The sequence below is a fragment of the Sminthopsis crassicaudata genome, chromosome 2 (genome assembly GCF_048593235.1).
Source record: "Sminthopsis crassicaudata isolate SCR6 chromosome 2, ASM4859323v1, whole genome shotgun sequence".
In the NCBI taxonomy this organism is placed as follows: Eukaryota; Metazoa; Chordata; class Mammalia; order Dasyuromorphia; family Dasyuridae; genus Sminthopsis; species Sminthopsis crassicaudata.
Window position 1 is genome coordinate 57,561,158 of NC_133618.1, and position 23,642 is coordinate 57,584,799.

Sequence of the window (23,642 nt, forward strand, 5' to 3'; positions counted from 1 at the left end):
TCCCCAAGCAGTGGTGAGGTTCAGGATAATAACCTTCCTTTCCCTTTCACTGTTTGGAGCCCATAATAGTTTAAGCCCAGGCCCTTCTCAGGAAACCACTCAAGGGACAGGACAGAGACCTCTCCCTTTTAACTAATAAAAACAACTGCTGTGAGTCTCCAGAGCATCACCCCATTGAGGGCCATTGGCCTTGACATTCTAAATTAGATTGGGGAGGTCCTGAGGTTTGCTTGGCCAGTCTAAATTCCAAGAGCCTGCTGGGAAATCTCCTACATGCATAGTTGGCTCATTTCTAAAGCTGGTCTCCAGAAAAACAGATTTTATTTCAGAGACTCACCCTCTTCCATTCAGGATAATCTATGACGATATGAAAATCTTCTGAAAAGAAAACTAAATGAAGCCGCTTTTCATGCATTATTTTTTATTTTTCTTCCACAGTCTGAACCCTCTCATTAAATTCTTTCCAGAAGTCTTTGAAGCAAGAGATCAAAAAGTGGCTAGGTACATATTCTTACTTGGCCTCTGTTAAATGGTTATTCAAAGAAAATGATCTAATGAGCCTTTGAAACCCGAACAGATGGCCTCCGCTTTTCCAATCCAATTTCCAATTGTACTTCAATTTTCTAATATCAAGGTATAGGTAGATTGGTGGAAGATGGATTCTGGGAAAGGAATGATCATTTTCTTTCCAAAGGGCTCTCTCTTTCTTCACATTAACCTGAGAATTATATAGAGGCCTAGGTGTGGAAATCAAAAGGAAAACTGGTCTTGGAGGTTTAAATCATAGCATCTTTTATTTCCATTTTCGGCACCAAAAAAAATCTAGCTTGCTAATATCTGCTAAGTAAAGCTCCCAACCCTGTAGCAAGTATTGGAGAATCTCCACTATCTGGAACCACCATAACTTTCTGGCCTTATCTCAAACTATCCTTCCCACCACACACAAACTCTACTCTCTAGACAAAAGGGTCCTTGGATATATCTTTGTATCTTTATTCAGCCTGTTCCCCATGCTTTCTTTCTCCTCCTCTTTGTCTTCTAGATTTGGAGTCACGGACCTAAATTCAAATCCTGCTTTTTTCCACTTAATCCCCACGAGACCTTGGATGAGACATTTACCATTCTAAGCTTCAGGTCTCTCATCTGTAAAATGAAGGGGTTGAATTAAATGAAACCCAAGGTCCCTTTCCAATTCTAAATTTATGATCCTATGATCTGTTGAATCCCTACTTATCCTTTAGAACCCAATTCCTATGTGGTATCCTCCTGAAATCTTCCCTAAATGGAGCAATGGATAGAGTACTGGACCTGGAGTGAAGAAGAGCTGAGTTCAAATTCTGCCTCAGACGTTTATTATCTATGTGACCTACTTAACCTGTATCCTAACTTCAGTTTCCTCAGCTGTAAAATGGGGATAACCTCCCAGAGTTGTTGTGAAGAAAAGTGAGACTATTTGTAAAGCACTTTGCAAACTTAACACACTGTTTAAAAATACTAGGCCTAAAAAACAACAACCTTTCCCCTTATAAGTCATATAGTATTTTGTTACCCTAAATGCACTCCTCATATAACATTTTGTATTCTGGTTATCAGTGGTGGAGCTAGATTGGAAGCTCCCTGAGTTTAGGGACTGTGTCTTGTCCAGAATTTCATCTCCCTCCTTTCAGGGCCTAATACAGAATTCTGAAAACAACAGGAATTTAATAAAATCACAGAATCGTCAGACTTGGAAAGAATTTTAAGGGTGGTCCGGTCCAAGCTCTGTCTACCTTACCTGACAAGGGGTCATCCAGCTTCTACCTATCTATCTCCCAAGGCCATACATTCCTGGGTAGCTGGGTTCATGAATGCACACTAGATTTATAAGAATATGGGAGAGCTAGGCTGAATAAAGGTGTGTTCGAGGGCCACTTTGCCTGGAGAGTAGGGTTTGGGTGTGGTGGGAAGGATAAATTGAGATAAGGCCAGAAAAAATGGTGGTTCCAAATGGTGGTGATTTTCAACACCTAGTCAACTATTGCCCAAAAGGTGGGTTCAAAGGGCCTTCTCAAAGGTGCCCTTTATATGTATTTTGGTCCCAAGACAGTAATTATTGGGGTTGTTTTGTTAAAATGTTCATTTTTGCTACTGTCATGATACAAGCATATCCTGCCTCAAGAAAACCTGATGTACAAAACAATAATTAATAAGTAACCTAACAGAGGCTTTATGACTTCCAGATGTTCCTATTTATCAATAACATTGTGTTTATTGCATCATGTCCTGGAACATTTCCAAGCTTCCTCAATAAGATCTGAAATCACTCAAGAGTCAGGCCAACAATTAATATAGGAAAATTCCAAGGGGAAAAGAAAGCTTTTTGTCCAGGGTAGGATGTACAGCTACCAGGCATATTCATCAGCACCCAAATCCGGGACAATGTGGCAGATTGACAGTGAATTGGGTCTAGAACTGAACAGAAAGAGGAAAGTAACATGAATTGGTTTTAAGAAAATGCATTTCAGAAAGCTCCCTCACAGGAGAGTCATTTTTTAACATCAATACTCTAGCCTTCTCACAATAGTGGGAGACTGGTAAAATGTTCCCCATTTTACAGATGAGAAAACTAGGTGGAAGGGGATTAAATTACTTTTTCCAAGGTCACAAAGTCATTAAGTGTCTGAGGCAGAATTTGAACTTGGGTCTGTCTGATGCCAATCTCAATAAATATCCATATCCATAAAATAAAACATCCTTTAGGTTGTACCATTTCCTCAAGCTTTGGTGCAATCTCTTTCTCCATCCAGCCAAACTCCTAGAAAAAACTGACTGCATTACATCTGTTTTTTCCTCTTCTCCTTTCCTCCAACCTTTGTAACTTGGCAGCCAATCTCACTGCTGGGATTGCTATCTCCAAAGTGTTTGCAGATCTCATAACTGCCCCCATCTAATGCTCTTTTCCCAAACTTCATCCTTCATAAGTTTTTCTCCACATTAGGAACTTTTGACCGCCATCTCCTCCTGAATTCCCTCTCCTCTTTTTGTTTTTTTGATAGTTTTTTTTTTTTTTTGGACATTGCTTTCTCTTGGTTCTCTCTCACCTGTCTCACTGTTCATCCTTAGCTTTTGCTGTATTTCTCCTGTTTCTGTCACTTAACTGTGGGTGTGCCACAAAGTTCTGTCCTGGGCCCTCTTTTCTCTCTATACTTTCATTTGGTGACCTCATTAGCCACCTTGGGAATAGTATCTACACCAGTGGTCCTCAAACTTTTTAAACAGGGGGCCAGTTCACTGTCCCTCAGACTGTTGGAGGGCCGGACTACAGTAAAAACAAAAACTCACACTCTGTCTCCGCCTCCCAGCCCATTTGTCATAACCTGGTGGGCCGCATAAATGACCTCAGCGGGCTGCATCTGGCCCGCGGGCTGTAGTTTGAGAACCCCTGGTCTACACAGCTAACTCACAGATGCATGGTCTTTCTCCTCAAGACCAGTTGTGCATCATCAACTGTCCACTGGACATTTCCAGAATGGTGTCATGTAGACAGCTTAATTATATATTCATATATATATATATATATATATTCATATATATATATATATATATATATATATATATATATTCAAAAGAGAAATTATCTTTCCTTATAAACTCAACCTTCTTCTAAACTTCCCTATTTTGGTTGACTCCTTAGAGGTCTTAATCAATAGCCAGATCTCATGATATCTATAACTGCATCACATCTCCATGTCTTCCCCTCTATCTGCAAAGCCATTACCCTAGACCAGACCCTCATTTACTCTGCCTTGGACTATTTCAATGGCTGCTAATGAATACTCTTCTCTCAAACTCTCTTCCTTCCACACAGTTGTCAAAGTGATTTTCTGAAAGTGGAGTTGTGTCATTCCCATGCTCAATAAATGTCAGTGGCTTTTACCTCTAGGATTAAATATGAACTCTTCTGCTTAGCATTTAAATTTCTTCACAGTCTGATCCTCATTCTACAGAGAGACAGAGACAGAGAGAAAGAGGAGGGAGGGGAAGAAAGGAGAGAGAGAGAGAGAATGACATGTATACATATATACATATATACACACACAGTTATATACTTTCATATACATATACACAAGTATATATATGCTGGTGTCCATATACACAAATATATTTGCATGTCTTCACATGTATATTATATATACATACATGCATATCTGTATATATATAAATGTACACATAACTATAATGCACTGCATGTAACACATATGTAAATATATATATATATATATATATATATATATATCTATGCACCCCATGAAGTCACTTGTGCACTTTAATATATACATAATCATACAAACATGTGTTCGTATCTCTAGCCCAATACCTGACGCAAACTAGGCATTTGATAAATGCCTATAAATTGGAATTTGTAACCTGAAAAACAAAGGTCTGATCTCATAGCCGGCTCCAAAGGTGATCAATGGCCATTCCATGTCTCCTGCTCATATACATGAAATAGGATGGAAGCACGAGAGAGAGCCCTGATATATGGAAGTGCTCTTGTGGGGCATTTATGGGAGGACACAGATACTAGTCACACTGGGAGATCAATCATTAATAGGCGGTGATCTGCATGCTTGAAAGAGTCACCCACATCCTCAAGATCATGGACCTATTAGAATGTTGGAGTGGGTCATAAATTTTCATTGCAGTCTAAGACAATAGAAAAAGTACTGTGCAAGGCAAGACTTGATTGATGGCTAATTAATTATACAAACCATATATTACATTAGGAAGAGGACTAGACCATTTCTAGCTGGGATGAATAAGATTGGGTTTTTTTTGCAAGGCAAATGGGGTGATGTGACTAATCCAGGGTCACACAGCCAGGCAGCATAAGGCGTCTTATCCAGGCTGTGCCCCATCCACTGCTCTACTTCTCTGCCCCAAGAACAGGTTTTAAGGAGGAAGTGGAAGTTGTTTTGAGGTGAATCTTCAAGTTCCATGTGGTTTAGCAAATAGATGGATAGATTTGGGATTGTACCTCAAACTCCTACTATCCCTGTGATTCTGAACAAATCCCTTAACTGCTCCAAGTCTAAGTTTCTTCATCTATACAATTGTGATACTTATAGTTAGAACCTACCTCCCAGGGATAATTGTGATGATCAAAGGAGATAAGGTATGTTAAGTCCTAAAGCAGTCTACAGATGTCAACTCCATTTATTATTATCTGTCTGCCTAACTATCTACCTATTTAAATGTATCTCAACATGCCTTGTATTAATAGAACATAATTTGCCAGTTTAAAAGAACAGCTGAGAGGGAACTATCTAGGAACACAAAGGGAGAGTGGTTCTGCTGAATATTACACCCTGGTACTCCCTGTATAGTGTGATAGATGAAACAGTAAATGGAGGGCAGAGCAGGCCTTGTTCAGGGACACTTAAACGTTCCTATGGCACACCACCAGATGGAGGGCTAATAACCAGGCTGTTGATGCTGCTTTTCTCCTATTCCACGGTCCATCACCTTTGAATTGATGTCTGTTTTAAATGAGTTCAATACTTTTCCAGGCTGTCATCTCTAAAAAACCACTAGAGATGGTTCCAGGAAAGTGGAAAATCCCCTTTGGCTAATATTGAGCTGTTGTGTCCACAAAGGAATGGCCTCTTTCAGGCTGCAGTGAAGATGGACGTATGACTGGCTTTGTTTCTGAGAGAGAGGAGAGGAAGCTAGAGAGCTCTTAGGGGAAATCAGGTCAGGGAACACACACACACATAGATACTGTGTGCAAGGAAAAGTCCTAAGTGAACTGGCTCAGAGGGAAAGAATCATGTCTGTCTCTTTGGAGCTATTTTAGGAAACTGCTATACAATATTTCTAATTTATAAAATGAAGGGGTTGGCGTAGGGAAAGAAATATAATACGGGGAAAACAATATTCTAGAGAAGCTGGAGAAAATCCTGCTTCACTCAAAGAGAACCTAGCTCCTTGGGGCACTTTGATTTGAACTGGGAAGTAATATTGAGTGAGTCCATCTTTTCAACAACAGTCCTGTTAGAGAACATTGCACACAACAGCAGCAGTATTACAAAGATGAACAACTGGGAAAGGCTGAGCTGCTCTGAACAAGACAACAATTCAAGACAATTCCAAAAAATCCATGATGAAAAATGCAACTACCTCCAGAAAGAGAACTGATGAATTCTTAATGCCGATTAAAACATACTTTTAAAAAATTTTATTTTTGTTATTGTATTTTATTTGTTTGTTTTGCAACATAGCTAATATAATAGAAATTAAAGTTGTGTTTGTCTTCTCAAAAAGAGGGGAGGACCAGGAAGGAAAAAGAGAATTTGAAACTCAAACATTCACAAAAATGCTTGTTAAATTTTTTTTAATGTAATTGGGAAACATTTAATAAAATTAACATGAAAATAATTAACAATGAGATTAAAAATAATCTTTTTAACAATACTGAGTACACAGGTAGGCTCCAATTTAAGACAGCCTTGCATCTGAGAACAATACTAAACAACTCATTTTTTTACAATGTACTTTCTTCAACCCTTGATGATGGAGAAGTCAAGAGGAATCTTTCAGTAGATAGGCAGAGTGGAGGAAGGAAAACATTTCAGATAGCTAGATCTGTAAAACATAGGGAATAAAAGGCAGGGAGTACAATATTCCTTATCTGGAATATGAGGAAGTGATTTATTTGCCTTTGGTTTGCACAGCTAATAAAGATGTCTCAGGATTTGAACGTAGCTTCTCCCAACTCCAAATACAGCTATGTGGTGCAGTGGATAAATAGTTGGACCTGAAGTCAGGAATTCTTATCTTCCTGAGGTCAAATCTGGCCCTAAACAATTACTAGCTCTATGATCCTAGGCAAATCACTTAACTTTGTTTGCCTCAGTTTCCTCATCTGTAAAATGAACCGGAGAAATAATGGCAAACCACTCTAGTAACTTTGCTAAGACCAGTTGAGGTCACAAAGAGTTGGACTTAACTGAAATAACTGAACAATAGCTCCTGCCCTGCCTTCCAAACCAATTGGCATCCTTTCTACTATACCATAATAAGGAGGTTTCTCCAATTCCCAAATTAATCACTTAAATTAGGATGATAATTTGCATTGAAAATAGTCTTTACTTTACAAAGGCTTCCATTCTCTGAATTCCTTTAATTGCCTAAGAACCACCTGCTCTCTCTTTAGCATTAGACTCTCTCCTCCTCAGTCCTACTTCTCTCAAGTCTCAATCCAGCTCTGCACATGCTTTCCATTGTGACCTCTGGAATGCTTGTTCTGTTGTTAAAAACTTCCCTTGATCTTAGTCCTTTTCCTTTCATGTTCCCTACATTTCTTCCAATTCACAGATTCTTGGATCTCTCACTTTCCCAGGAGACATTGCATCCCTGGCCATCCTCTCTAATATTATATTAATCTTCTCTGATAACCCCAAACACACGAACTAGAAAAAGAATAGGCTTCAATATGCATCAGATTTTGTCAGTTCTTTCTCTGGAGGTGGATAGTAGTTTTCGTCATGAGTCCTTTGAAATTATCTTAGATCATTGTATGATTGAGAATAGCTAAGTCATTTGAAGGAACAAGCATTTATTATATGCCAGACACTGCACTAAGAACTTTATAGATATATTTTGATCCTGACAAAAATCCTGGGAAGTTTATGCTATCATTATCCCCATTTTAAAATTTAGTAAACTGAGGTAAATAGATTAAGTGACTTGCTCAGACTTAAAATCAGTTCTTCTGACTTGCTCTCTCTCCTGTGAGTCTGTCACTGAAATCTTAAAGAGGAACTGTAATGTATTAGGTAAGATTATTTTGCTTGGAGTAAGAAAGACCTGGATTCAAATTTAATCTTAGAAATTGAATCACCATAAAACTTCAAGCAAACCAGCTTTTTTATTATCAGTAAAATGTGGGAGTTAGAATTGATAGCTTCCATAATTCCTTGTAGGTTTCAGTCTATGGTCTTCTGACCCATAACCCATGAGACAATAACCACCAGGAGCTGGGGAGGATAATATATTTGGTAAAGCGAACCTCAAAGGAAGAGAGGTTGTTGAATAATAGCAGCAAAGGAAAGAACCAGAAGTGACATTGGGGAACAAATAATATTTCTACCCTTTTTTATCACTCAACCTCCCATCACCTACATGGATGGATGCTCCTACTCTAGATTTTTAACATGAGTCATAAATTTTTCACTTTCACAATCAAGGATTCTGAAGTACCTTTATTAAACCCATCACTTCCTACCATTCTACCTCTCCTTGTGCCTTCCTTCCATTTTGTGCTTTTTCAGTGACCTTGAACCTCTCCGTCTCTCAGTGCTCTCCTAGACCATCCTCTAGTTTCACTTTCCTCCCTTCCCAATCCTGACCCTTTTATTAACAGTTCAACTCTACCCTGCCCTTTACTCCAATTTCTTTCCATATTGCCATTCATTCCTAGCCAAACCCTGGGCCTAGATTACTTTGATCATCTACTTCCTCTACTCTACTCCTACTCATATGCTTCTAAACAACTCTGGAAGAGATCACAAGACCATTCAAACTGTTTCCACTTCAAAATTATGCTAACTAACACCAACTGGACCTGGATGATTCATCCCTTATTAAATCAGTATAATTCCCTACAAGGGCTATTCAAAATCTTCTCTTTTCTCCTTAAGCTTTTCATATAATAATAATAGTAAGAATTTACATAGAACTTTAAAGTTCACAAATCACTTTACAAAGATTATGTTATTTGATCCTTATAACAACTCATCCTTACAACATGCCCATTTTTCAGATGAAAAAACTAAGGCAAACAGAGGTTAAATGATCACCAAAAGTCATAAAGCTAGTAAATGTCTGAGGCCAAAGATGAAATCTTGTTTCCCTAACTTCAAGCCCTCTCCTCTTTCCATCATACCACCATGCTGCCTGAAAAGAGGTATTCAAAAATGAAGATGATGAAAAAAAATGTCAACCAAAATGAAATAAAATTCAAGAATTCACTTGACCCTATCATCTTCTCAAAATATCTCTTTTCTCTTTCACACTCAAATTTGGAGGTTGGAGGGAGGAATCCATGGAAGGCAAGGGTTGTTTGCTTATACTCTATGCCTCTACTTCCCCTCCTCAAGACTGACTTCTCATTGTTTGGGATATGGCTTCCAATAGAGCCTGCCTCTGACTGACCACATGATGGTCTTACATTTGGATATTTAGAGATGATGAATTCCTTGGCTGCTTTTGGCCAGTCACATGTGACTGGGCCCCTTGGGGAGGACAAAGCAATCTCCATGTTGGCTGCTGAGTAGGAAACTCTAGGAATGCAGTGGATCTTTGAAAGGAAGTTATCCCCTCTTAGATACTCTCTTCTCTTCCTGGCTACAGATAATGAATGTCAGGATCATTCCATTCTGAATGGGTACAGGGAGAAAGCTGTCGTCCTTCTCCTACCCCAGCACCATGGACACATTGCTAACTGCTCCTACATGAAATTCAGAGCTGTGAAGCTCAAATGGATATACCAGAAACTGTACTTCTGCCTTGCCTAACCATAGGGTATCAAATAGTAATCCTGATGTGAGCATATCCAGCCTTGGAGGTGAATTTGAGAAGGCCTGTGGTGCTGAAAAAGAGGGGAGAGGGGTTATGTTAAGAGCCAAAAACTGTTAGAAAAGAATTCTGAACTTTCTTTTAGAAAGTCAGATTCTCCCAGCATCAAACCCATAGGCTCCTAATATAAAGTGAATGGACCTACTAACGGTTCTAAATGTAAGATCTTAACAGCCCAATCAGAGGATCTTTCCTCAATCCTCATACTCTTTGATCTTAGTACATTATTTGACATCACTCTCTCCTACTAAAAACTCTGCTTTTGGGGTTTTCATGATACTACAGTCCCTTGCTTCTTCATCTGCTTGTGTGATAACTCATTCTAAATTTTTGTTTGGATCAGGAAGATGATTCTAGAGAGGCCTGGAGTGACTTTACATGGACTGATGCAAAGAGAAATGAGAAGAACCAGGAGATCATTGTACATGGCAACAAGAAGATTATATGGCGATCAATTCTGATGAATGTAACTCTTTCCAACAATGAGATGAGTGATGCCAGTTCCATTGATCCTGTGATGAAGAAAGCCATCTACACCCAGAGAGAGGACTGTGGGAACTGATTGTGGACAACATATAGCATTCTCACTCTATTTGATGTTCACTTGCATTTTGTTTTCTTATTCATTTTCTTTCTTTTTTGATCTGATTTTTCTTGCACAGCAAGAGAACTGTATAAATATGTTTACACATATTGGATTTAACATATATTGTAACATGTATAACATATATTGGATTGCTTGCCATCTAGGGGAGAGGGTGGGGGAAGGAGAGGAAAATCTAAAACACAAAACTCAAGTGTTGAAAATCTAAAACACAAGGGTCAGTGTTGAAAAATTATCAGTGCATATGTTTTGAAAATAAAAAGCTTATATAAAAAATAGTTGCACCAAATTTTTTTTTGTTTGCTTGCTTGTTTTTATTGTTCATTATCCATTTTGCACTCTGTAATGGTGGATTTATCCCAAGTCTCTGTCCCAGGTCATTCCTTCTCTGTCTATATCTCCTCTTTCTTGATGACCTCATCAGTTATTATAGACTCAACTATCATCTCTACAGTCAGGATTCCTAGATCTATACAGCCCTATTTCTCCAGAGCTCCAGTCCTGTTATTAACTGCCTATCAGCAAATGGGTACCTTGTGGGCATTTAAAACACAACACATCCAAAGCCAAAATTCATTCTTTCCTAAAAAAAACATCCATCTGTTCCTCAGTTGGGGAATGGCTGAATAAGTTGTGTGAATGTAATGGAATATTAATGGTCTGTAAGAAATGATGAGCAAGCTGATTTCAGAAAGATCTGGAGAGACTTACATGATCTGATGCTGAGTGAAGTGAGCAGAATCGAAAAAACACTGTATACAGTGACAAGATTAAGTGATGATCAACTGTGATGGACTTGGCTCTTTTTAAAAATGAGGTCATTTAAGGCAATTCCAATAGACTGTGATGGAAAGTGCCATCTGCATCCATAGAGAGAACCACGGAAGCAGAATGTATATCAGAGCATAGTATTTTCACCTTGTTGTTTGTTTGCTTGTGGGGTTTTTGTATGTTTTTTTTCTTTTGATCTGATTTTCTTTTTTTGCACAGCATGATGAATGTGGTCACATTTAACCTATATTAGATTGCTTACTGTTTTGGGAAGGGGCAAGGGGGAAGGAGAGGGAGAAAAATTTGGAATGTAAAGTTTTGCAAATGTGAAGACTGAAAACTATCTTTGCATGTATTTGGAAAAATAAAATACTACTAATTTTTTTAAAAAAACATATTTATATGAACCCACACTTAACACCACATACCAAGATAAGATCAAAATGGGTCCATCATTTAGGCATAAAAAATGAGATCATAAATAAATTAGAGGAACATTGGATAGTTTACCTCTCAGACTTGTGAAGAACGAAGGAATTTGTGACCAAAGGAGAACTAGAGATCATTATTGATCAGAAAATAGAAAATTTTGATTACATCAAATTAAAAGGCTTTTGTACAAACAAAACTAATGCAAACAAGATTAGAAAAGAAGTAACAAACTGGGAAAACATTTTTACAGTTAAAGGCTCTGATAAAGGCCTCATTTCCAAAATATATAGAGAATTGACTCTAATTTATAAGAAATCAAGCCATTCTCCAATAGATAAATGGTCAAAGGATATGAACAGACAATTTTCAGATGATGAAATTGAAACTATTTCCACTCATATGAAAGAGTGTTCCAAGTCACTATTGATCAGAGAAATGCAAATTAAGACAACTCTGAGATATCACTGCACACCTGTCAGATTGACTAAGATGACAGGAACAAATAATGATGAATGTTGGAGGGGATGTGGGAAAACTGGGACACTGATGCATTGTTGGTGGAGCTGTGAATACATCCAGCCATTCTGGAGCAATTTGGAACTATGCTCAAAAAATTATCAAACTGTGCATACCCTTTGATCCAGCAGTGCTACTACTGGGCTTATATCCCAAAGAGATCTTAAAGAAGGGAAAGGGACCTGTATGTGCCAGAATGTTTGTGGAAGCCCTTTTTGTAGTGGCTAGAAACTGGAAAATTTATAGATGCCTATCAATTGGAGAATGGTTGGGTAAATTATGGTATATGAAGGTTATGGAATATTATTGTTCTTACGAAATGACCAGCAGGAGGAATACAGAGAGGCCTGGAGAGACTTACATGAACTGATGCTGAGTGAAATGAGCAGAACCAGGAGATCACTATACACTTCAACAATAATACTGTATGAGGATGTATTCTGATGGAAGTGGATATCTTCAACAAAGAGAAGATCTAATTCAGATCCAGTTGATCAATGATGGACAGACATAGCTACATCCAGAGAAGGAACACTGGGAAGTGAGTGTAAACTGTTTGCATTTTTGTCTTTCTTCCCAGGTTATTTTTATCTTCTGAATCCAATTCTTCCTGTGCAACAACAACAAAAAAATTCAGTTCTGCACACATATATTGTATCTATACTATATTTAACATATTTAAATGTTATATATATATATATTTATAACATATTTAACATTTATGGGACTTCCTGCCACCTAGGGGAGGGGATGGAAGGAAGGAGGGGAAAATTCATAACAGAAGCGAGTGCAATGGATAATGTTGTAAAAAATTACCCATGCATATGTACTGTCAAAAAAGTTATAATTATAAAATTAATAAAAAATAAATATGCGCAAAAAAATTAAAAAAACATTTATCTTCCTAACTTGCATATTCCTTAAAGATATCAGTTTTTAAAGTCAGCCTGAAAATCTGAGTCTTCCTCAATATCTCCTGCACCCTCATTCCACATAGCCAATGAGTCTACCAACTCATCTCTTTTTTCCCCTGAGGCAATCGAGGTTAAGTGGCCCAGAGTCACACAGGCAGGAAGTGTTAAGTGTCTGTGATCAAATTTGAACTCAGGTCCTTCTGACTTTAGGGCTGGTGCTCTATCCACTACACTAACTAGCTGCCCCTTACCAACTTCAGCTGTTAAAAAATCCCCTTTTATCGGTTCAAATGGCCCCCATGATGATTCAGGGCCTCATCATCTCTCATCTTGACTATTAAAGTAACTTCTTCCTTGGTCTACTGCTTCATGGGTCTCTGCTCTTAATTCATTCTCCACGCAGTTAACAATGGGACATTCCCAAATCACTGGACTGACCACATTGTTCAAAGTTCCAGTTTTGCCTTAAGGACAAAAATTAAATTCTTTTGTTTGGGGCTTTTAAACTCCTCCTCCCCTCTGCTCCATAACCAAAACTTTTAAGCTACTTTGTTTATATTTGTATTTATTCATATGGATACATATTTTTCCTGTTGCCCCCTTCCTCATCCCCAGCAGAATACAAAATGTTCAATCACAAAGACTGTTTCAATTTTGTTTCTATATCTTCAATGCCCATCATAATGCCTGGAATATAGTAGTTAAAAACATGTAGTAAGTATCTAACACACACTAAGTACTTAATAACATGTAGTAGGTACTTAATAAATACTTGTGGATTGACTGTTTGGTATTCTATTTTCTTTCCTGGAAAGGAAACAAATCTTACGTCTCTTAAAAAAAAGAGAGAGAGAAGAGGGGATGTGGGAAAACAGGAACACTGATACATTGTTGTTATCATTGTGAATATATCCAGCCATTCTGGAGAGCAATTTGGAACTATGCTTAATAAGTTATCAGACTGTGCATACCCTTTGATCCAGCAGTGTTGCTACTGGGCTTATACCCCAAAGAGATCTTAAAGAAGGGAAAGGGACCCACATGTGCAAGAATGTTTGTGGCAGCCTCTTTGTGGTGGCCAGAAACTGGAAACTGAGTGGATGCCCATCAATGGGAGAATGGCTGAATAATTGTGGTATATGAATATTATGGAATATTATTGTTCTGTAAGAAATGACCAACAGGATGATTTCAGAAAGGCCTAGAGAGACTTACATGAACTGATGCTGAGTGAAATGAGCAGGACCAAGAGATCATTGTGTATTTCAACAACAATACTCTATGATGATCAATTCTAATGGACGTGGCCACCATCTTCAACAATGAGATGAACCAAATCAGCTCCAATAGAGCAGTAATGAACTGAACCAGCTACATCCAGTGAAAGAACTCTGGGAGATGACTATGAACCACTACATAGAATTCCCAATCCCTCTATTTTTGTCTGCCTGCATTTTGGATTTCCTTCACAGGCTAATTGTACACTATTTAAAAGTCCAATTCTTTTTGTACAGCAAAACAATTCTTTAGACATGTATACATATATTGTATTTAATTTATACTTTAACATATTTAACATATATTGGTCAACCTGTCATCTGGGGGAGGGGGGAAGGAGGGGAAAAATTAGAACAAAAGGTTTGACAATTGTCAATGTTGTAAAATTACCCATGCATATATCTGGTAAATAAAAATTATTATTATTTTAAAAAATAAAATAAAACCCTTTGCAACTTGCAAAAAAAGAGAGAGAAAGAGAGAGAAAGAGAGGGGCAGCTAGGTAGCTCAGTGGATAGAGCACTAGCCTTGAAGTCAAAGGGACCTGAGTTCAAATTTAGCCTCAGATACAACTTCCTAGCTGTGCGACCCTGGGCAAGTTACTTAACCCCAATTACCTCAAGAAGAAAAATGAGAAAGGGAGATATCTGAGTTTGGTATAGACTATTTCACACACACACACACACACACACACATATATATATATATATATATATATATACGTATATATGTGTGTGTATAATATATATTCATGTGTGTGTGTGTGTGTGAATATATATGTTAAAGCCATATTCTGGTATACTGAAAATAGTTCCATTTTCATAAAAATCAAGCTAGCTACTTTCCAGAATAAGCTATTATATAAAGTCAATTATGACTGCATCAATTATGAATATATAAATCTACCCAAGCAAATGCAGGGCATTAAAAAAAAAAACATCATGGACCAGTGACCTTAAAATGGGAAAAACCATGTCACATCATGAAGGTCTTTCTTCCTCAAGACTGAATAGAGTTCCTGAGTCCTAAGGACCAGTGACACTGTCTGGACTGTTTAGACACTCTGCTTCCAAATGTATCCTATTATCTCCCACTTTCTTAATTCCTGTCTATGGCTGCTTAGCTCAGTTGGTTATATCAAAGGCATAATGAAGCCAAGGTCATGAGTTCATTCCTCTTGTGGGGCACTTAGCTTCCATCTGTTTCCCTGCCATGCACTATAGGTCTCAGCCGGGCCAATTGTTTCGCAAATGCATGTTCACAAGGGGAATCAGGCGAGAGAGTGAAGATGCATCAAGCAAATCTATTACAACCACTAGAAAAAGGACTCCAAGTACCCTTCTTTCTCTGACAGGGGTCAGTAGCATTGTCTTTGTACAATAAAGATAGCATTAAAAAAAATAAAAAGAACTCTAGTGTCCACAAACTTATATGAAAGTCACTGCTGTAGAGAGGGTTTGAGTATAGAGATGTTGAGATTCTGCAAAAGTACCCACAGATATTTTAGTGTGCAGTAATGAAAAATGAGCTAATATTTTAATCACAGTCAACGAAAGGTAGTGATCGCCTCACATGGCAGAAGCGGCCTGGCTTTCAACTGGAAAATTAAAAGTAAACATACTTTACAGTTAAAAATTGATTCAGGATCTTCGTGTAAATCAAGGTGACATTCCTCCTCTCTAAGCAGATCATGGTATCTACTGTTGTAGCATCCTGACCTATCAATTCAACCATGCCCATTCCTATTCAACCCCACATCCAGCTCAAAAGCCCATATTTCATAGGAAACCCTTTCTGCTCACCCTCCATGCTGGGGCTTTATCTCAATTGATTATCTCCATTCCTGTCACGCACATATCTTATTTTTGTGCGGTTCCCTTCCCATCTCAGTGATGCTGAACGCTGGGGCTGCCATCATTTAAACTGCATAATTCACCCTCTACTTCCTGTGCTCTTATTGACATCCCCACCAACTTGACCCCACCCCCACAATTTCCATTCTCTCTTTCCATTCCTCTCCCCTCCACTGTGCTCTTGGGATTGCCTCGTCCATAATTAACAAACTTGCTTTCATCTTAATTATTTTCTTTCTTATTCCTTCCAGCTTGTAGTTTTCACTGAGATCTGGCTTCCTCCCCATCATTCTTTCCAGCACTGGTTCCACTTTCATTCATGGCCCCCCCGACTTATGGTCAAAATGGGAGAGTTGGCTCCCTATTGCCATTTCAAAGCTCTTCTACCACCATAAATCAGCAATTTCTCATGCTTTGGGGTTCACTCAATTCTTATCTATCACCCAATCAAAATCCTAGTAGTTGTTGTCTACTGGTTTCCAAAACACTTCTTACTTAGTGAATTCAGTGATTGGCTCATAATATTTCTCTCCTCCTCAATTCTTACCTTTAAATACTCTAACCTTCCAGTTCCTCAGCTTCCCCTGAAGCAATTTTTCCATTTCACCTCAGCTCCACAGAGATAGCCATCACTTTCTATCTCCCATCAATGAACCATTTTCTTCTTCTTGAACTCTGAAATTCTCTCAACAAATTCATAATCTGTTCATTTACAATACTAAACCTTGTTTTTCTTTTCATACTTTCTTCATCTCTTAGCTCTTTCTGGAGGAGGAAATGGAAAACCACTCCAGTATCTTTGCCAAGAAAATCTCAGATGGGATCATGAAGAATCAAACACAACTGAAAGCAACTAAACAACCATCTAAACTCTTTGCCAGGCAGGGTACTAAATATTTTTTTCAAATATTACTTTATTTGGTGCTCACAATAATCCTGGAAGGTAGGTAATATTATTGTCACCATTCCACAATTGAAGAAATTAAGCCAGACAAATGTTAAATGACTTGCTCAGGGCCACACAGCCAGTAAGTATCTGTGGCTGGATTTGACTTCATGTCTTTCTGACTCCAGATCTGGTGCTCTATCCCCTGTGCCATCAACCACCTCTAAAAAAACTGCAAGAAACATCTAACATACTGGATGACAAGAGCCAGGATTCAGAAGGAACGTGGAGCTGCATCTAGTGAGATGAAATTCAGTAGAGATAAATAGAATGTCTTGAACTTGAGTATAAAGAATCAATTTTGCAAGTAATTGGGGAGACATAATTAGATATTAGATGTTCTGAAAAAGATCTGGGGGTTTTAGTGAACTTCAAGCTCAACATGAATCAATAGACAAAGGACTTCATTAGGAAACACAAAGCTTCCAAGAATGGTGAAGTGATCATTACATTGTATTCCGCCCTTGTTGGTGCTCAACTGGAATACCATGTTCAGCTCTGCACATCATGTCTTAAGAAGGATGATAATAATCTAGAGGTTCCCAAAGAAGGCAATCAGTGTGGTAAAAGACCTTGAGCCTATGTCATATGACGATCAGTTGAATGAACTGGGCTTGTTCAATCTGGAGAAGACTCAGGGCCGTGGAGGACCAGATACTGTTAATTGTGCATATTAAAGAGGGAGAAGACTTGCTCCATTTGGATCCAGAAGAAGAACCAGGAACAATAAAGGAATCCCTCAGTTTCTTCATTATCAGCTTGCAAAATGGATAATTGCATCCTAGAGTCTCAGGGCAAATGTGTCCTACTTACATTTAATAATAATTTTATATATATATAATATATAAATTTATTCTAGTTAATTGCCTAAGTGGATCTGTGATCTCACTGCCATGTATATTCCATATGCCAGATCAGATTGTGAGTATAAATACACATATACTATATGCCTTCACATTCTGTCTATATAGATCTTGTATATACTTTCCCATAATTCTTCCAAAGGGGATATACTCAGTGCCTTAGAAGGCTTCCTCTGTTTGTTTTTTGTTTTTATTTTTGTTTTTGTCTTTCACTGGGGCCCAGGTGATGTTAGCAGTGTTGTATTTTGCCTACCTGGGTATCTAGGTGGCACAGTGGATAAAACACCTAGTCTGGAAGTCATGGAGACCTGAGTTGAAATGCAACTTACTAGCTGTATGACACTGGGTAAGTCACTTAATTTGGTTTGCTTCAGTTTCCTTATCTGTAAAATGAACTGGGGAATGAAATGAAAACCATTCCAGTATCTTTGCCAAGAAAACCCAAATGGGATCAGGAAGAGTGAGAATTATCAATGTTATCAATGTAAGTTTCCTGATCATCAGGATTGTCCAAAAGTCAAAAAGAGTTTCCTGGAGAAGTGGTGATTTCCTCCTTCTTAGAAGTCTTCGCACTGAGACTAGACAACTGCTTTTGGAGGACATCAGAGTAGAAGTTTCTTTAGTGTATGGGTTGTGTATGTAGATGGCTGCCAGGTTTCCTTTCAAACACTTAAATTCAATGATTCCATAAATTCTCTGTTCCAAGGCTACCAAGAGCTGGATGGCAGCAGGGTACACTGTTCAGGAAAGCCTGAGTTTTCCCCCTTTCTAGTATCTCTTACTATACAATTTAGACACAAGTTCTGCTATTTGTAACCTGGAGGATTTTAAACAAGTCACTTCTCTTCTCTGGATCTGTTTCCTCAGCTGTACAGTGAGATAGAAAGGATGATCAGGCCAGAATGATCTCAAAGATCCTTAGTCTTATCAATCTGTAAGAGTTATTTTGGATGCAAATGTGAACTAGGGGATTATGAGGGGAAAGTAATAATGAATGGGTTCCAGGTATCTAAAGATTTTTTCAAACCTGATCTATTCATTCTGTTCTTAAATGGAATAGTATCCAATAACTGTAAGCCTTGAGTAATATTCTCAGAATGAAAATTCCCCTGTTGAGTAATTAGTATGCAATTGTATTCTTCTGCGAATAGTTGAGCTCTCTAGAGAATTGTCATCATGTCAATATGGCCTATCAGTACAGAAAATTATTTAATTGAAATATTTAAGTCTACATTTGAACCTCTGTTTTTCATTGTATGCATGTAATACACATCTTGTTGGATGTCTCATTTCAAAAGCATACATGCCCCACATGGGAACTAAGTCACATAATTAGAACACTGATTTGAAGAGAAAAATACTTGTATTTTACAAAATATTCACTATCTATTAAGATTCCTTTTATTTTAAATCCCTTTTCCTGTCTGCTCTTCCATTTTCAAGCATTTGTTGTGACCTGGCTCCCCCTAAAATGATACTAAATCTCCAAACATTCTTTCTATTACAATGGCTAAACATCACACGTTACTCCCCAGCTTACTAATTCGGACTCTCACTGAAGGACTCTCACTACTTGCTCTTCCAGGCTACTTCCATGCTTTCCTCTCCATCTTTAAGTTTCATTCCACTCAAATTTATCACCCAATCCAGATTCTGATAGTTATTATTTATGAAAATTCAGGACATTCTCCTTCTTTTCCAATAAATTCAATACCTGACTTTGAGACTCCTTCTCCTGCCCTTTATTAGAGCACTTCCACATACATAATAATGTTCAATTAAATACTCAAAGCTCCCAGTTTCTCAATCTACTCAAATCTCATGAAGCTAACTCCCCTATTTTTGGAATAAGTACTAATGATGATTCCTATTGTGACCCAGGTTCCCCCCCTTAGAGTCATTGTCAACTCCTCATTCTCTATCATCACACATATCTAATCAGTGGTCAAGACTTGTGAATTCTACCTTTATAACATTTATCCCCCTTTCTCCACATACAGACACTCCATATTTCAGAATCTGATTGATAGAATATAAACAAAATTCAGAGAAACTTGGGAAGATTCTTATAACCTGATGCAGAGCAGAGTAAGTATAACCAAAAGAACAATTTCCATAAGAGCCACAAGGATATTAAAAAAATAAAAATAAAAACAACTCTGAACGCCAACAAGGGTCTAGTTGATCCACTAAAAGATCTTGAATTTACTTTTGAAATACATCTTTTCTCTCAGCAGAGAAGTAGATGACAGGTATAAAATAAAATATACACTGGCAGACAGTTTTGATTTGTTTAGCTTAACTTTGTTTTAAAAAAAAAAAAAAGAAATCTCTATTGAAGATGTCGGGATGTCATTGTGAAAAGGTAGTGATTTTGGGGAAAAGCTATATATAATTCAGACAAGACCCCATAGACACCAAAATATTTCTAAAAGCACTTTTTGTGTTAGCAAAAAATTAGAATCAAAGTAGATACCTATCAAATGGGGAATGGCTGAAAGTTTGCATAGTTAATTATTGTCCTTCATTCTTGAAGAGGACCAAAATGACATCACTATGTTAGAATCCAGTTATAGTATGTCTGACTGTGGCTGATGAGACCAATAGGAGCTTGAAATGCTCTGCTAGAGGTCAGACACAAATAGTCCCTATAAATATTTGGGGTGGATTCTCTAACTTTGCATATCTTGTGTTTCTTCTGGACTGATTCAATTCTGCTTTGCTCAAAAAGCACAGCACCTTCTCTGATGAGAACGTGCCATGCTGGATAGTTCTGTACCAGTGTTTCCCATATGGTACAAGCAATTCTAAAGTTCTTAAGAGATACCTTGAGTGTGTCTTTGTATCGCTTTTTCTGGCCACCTTGTGAGTGTTTGCCCTGCATAAGCTCTCCATAAAATAATTTTGTTTTTGGCAAGCACACATTTGGCGTTCAAACAATATGACCAACCCAATGGAGTTGCATTCTCTGCATTAGAGTTGGAATGCTTGATAGTTTAGTTCAAAAAAGAAACTGAGTATCTGGTATCTTTAGCCTACCAGATAATCTTCAGAATCTTCTTGAGGCAATTCAAATGGAAATGATTCAGTTTTCTGGCATGGTGCTAACATACTGTTCAAGTTTTATAGACACAACAATGAGAGCAGCACACAGCTCCATCAACCTTCACTTTGATAGTATTATACCTCTCCTCTCCTCTACTTTCCTTCAGAGCCCCCCAAACACTGAACTAGCTCTGGCAATCCATGTGTCAATCTCATTACTGCTAAGGTAAGAGAACTTATCCACAGCATCTAAAACGTCTCCATTTGCTGTAACTTATGGTTCCACATATGGATGGTAAAGTACTGGCTGAAGGAGGATCTGTGTTTTCTTGGTGCTAATTGTTAGACCAAAATTAGCACAAGCAGCAGAAAATGTTAGGATACATGATTATAAAGGAATACAACTGTGCTGTATGAAATTGTTATGTGATGAATACAGAAAATAATAACAAGACATATGAACTGATGCAGAGTAAGGTAAGGAGAACCAGGAAAACAACAGACATAATGACTTCAACAATCTAATTGAAAAGGGTAACAAAAACCATAACAACTGAAACTTAATGCTGTGAAAATATATTATCTGAGGCCATATTTGAATGCAGGTCTTCCTGATTCCAGGTCTGGCACTCTATTAACAGCACCAACCAACTGACATTTCTTTTTTATTTTTAATAATGTAATTATATTTTGGCCATTTAGGTAACACAATGGATAGAGTACTGGTGGATAGACTATCTTCCTGAGTTCAAATTTAGCCTCAGTCAGTTTTGTGACCCTAGACAAGTCATTTACCCTTGTTTGCCTCAGTTTCCTCATCTATAAAATAAGCCGGAGAAGGAAATGGAAAACTACTCTAGGATCTTTGCCAAAAAAACCCAAAATGGGGTCAAAGAGTCAAGCATGACTGAGCAACAATTATATTTTGGCTGTATTTCAGCAGTTAGGTGGCATAGAGGTTAGAGCTGAAGTGGGGGAGGCCTGCTGTGTGACCCTAGTCATTAAGTGCTCTGTCTCTCTGTTTTCTTATGTGTAAAATGAAAGAATTAGATCCAAAGGTCTCTAAGATCCTGTCCAGCTCGAAAACTATTATCTCTTCCATCTTGTCCAATTGCCACCTCTCTCATCCCCCATCCAAACTGCTCCTGTAGGAGAAAAAATGAGATAATATTTGTGAAGTGTTTACTACAGTGCATGGCACATAGTAATTACTTAATAAATATTTATTCCCTTCTCCCTGCTCCCCACATCTTTAGAATTAGAGCCAATGATGAATGGAAAACAAATTTTCAGGCACATTCAGACATGGTAGAGAAATTACCCAGTTATAGCTTTGGGATTGCCTGACATGCTTGTGACCTTTCAGAGCTTATTCAATGAATTTTTGGAAAGTTTCCTCAACAGGTGGCCTATCCAGATAATAATCTGATTTTTTTCCTATGGTATGAACAATAGCACATCCCAAAGATATATGAAATTCTCACCCACCCACTTTGGTATGGTTTATATTGTAAGCCCATAAAGTGTGTATATATATAATTTTTTACCAGTTTTCTACTAACCTTCCTGGAATCTATACTGGGGACAGAAGAACTATGGCTGTGGCTTCTATGTTCATGAACCAGCCAGCAATAAACACCACCTGCAATAATTAAAACCTTGTTGGGGATTTTTCAGGAAGTCTTTACCAATAGTTTATCTTAGGGATAATGCTGGAGGCTGCTGGCATCCCTCACATATTGGCTGAGATTAAGATGTCATACAGGTTGTGCACTGAATCTTCCAGAATTCAAGAGAACTTTTTAAATGAGAGATAAACATGACTCAATGCATACAGCTCTGGGCCCAGAGTCAGGAAGACCTGAATTCAAATATGATCTCAGACATTTACTAGCAGTGGGACTCTGAACAAGTCACATAACCCTGTTTGATTTCATCCACTAAAGAAAGAAATTACAAATCACCCCAATATCTTTGCCGAGAAAACTTAGCGAACGGTATTGGCATGATATGGCTCACAGAGTCACAAAGAGTTAGACACAATTGAATAACAATAACTAACACACACTGTCCAATTTTTATGATCACAAGTGTCTTTATGGGATTGTTCCTGAAGCTATCTTGACTCATTACCTATCAGCAATGGAGGATGTGTCAGAGTAAGAAGTCAGGTGCCTCCCAATGGTTGCTCTTCAGTTGACTTCAGATGGAATGGGATTTGCTCACACTGAAAGCTCTCCTGGAACTTTGGCACTTCCTCCCCATCATGGTTTTATAATAGCAAAGGATTTGGAGGTAGAAGGAACTGACTATAGGATTTATAGCCCCTTGATGATATACAAGGAAACTGATATTTTCAGAGCTAAATAGCTTGCTGAGGGACACAATATAGGAAACAAGAAATTCAGAACTCCAACATGAGTACATCATAGATCCTCTTATCAAGAATGAATTTAAAGCTGAGAGCACCCAAGAAGCCACCTAATTCTAACTGCCTCAGTTTGATTTTTAAAAGATTTTTGTTAAGCTTTTTTTGGTCTAAATAATCTAACTTTCCTCTTCTAGAAAACTGTATTTTTTTATTTTGCTTTTGCTTATTTTCTTTTTAACTACTTTTAAAAAGCAAGAAAAAAACACAAAATTGGTTCATCAAAAACCCTAATATGATGTGACTTATTTCACACCTGTGAATCCCCACTAGCATCTTCACAAAGGAGTAGGGATGGAGAAGGGGGAAAGTACCTCTTCATATCTCTTCTTTGTTTCTCCAATTTCTGCTGCAAGCTAATAAGTGTCCTAGGA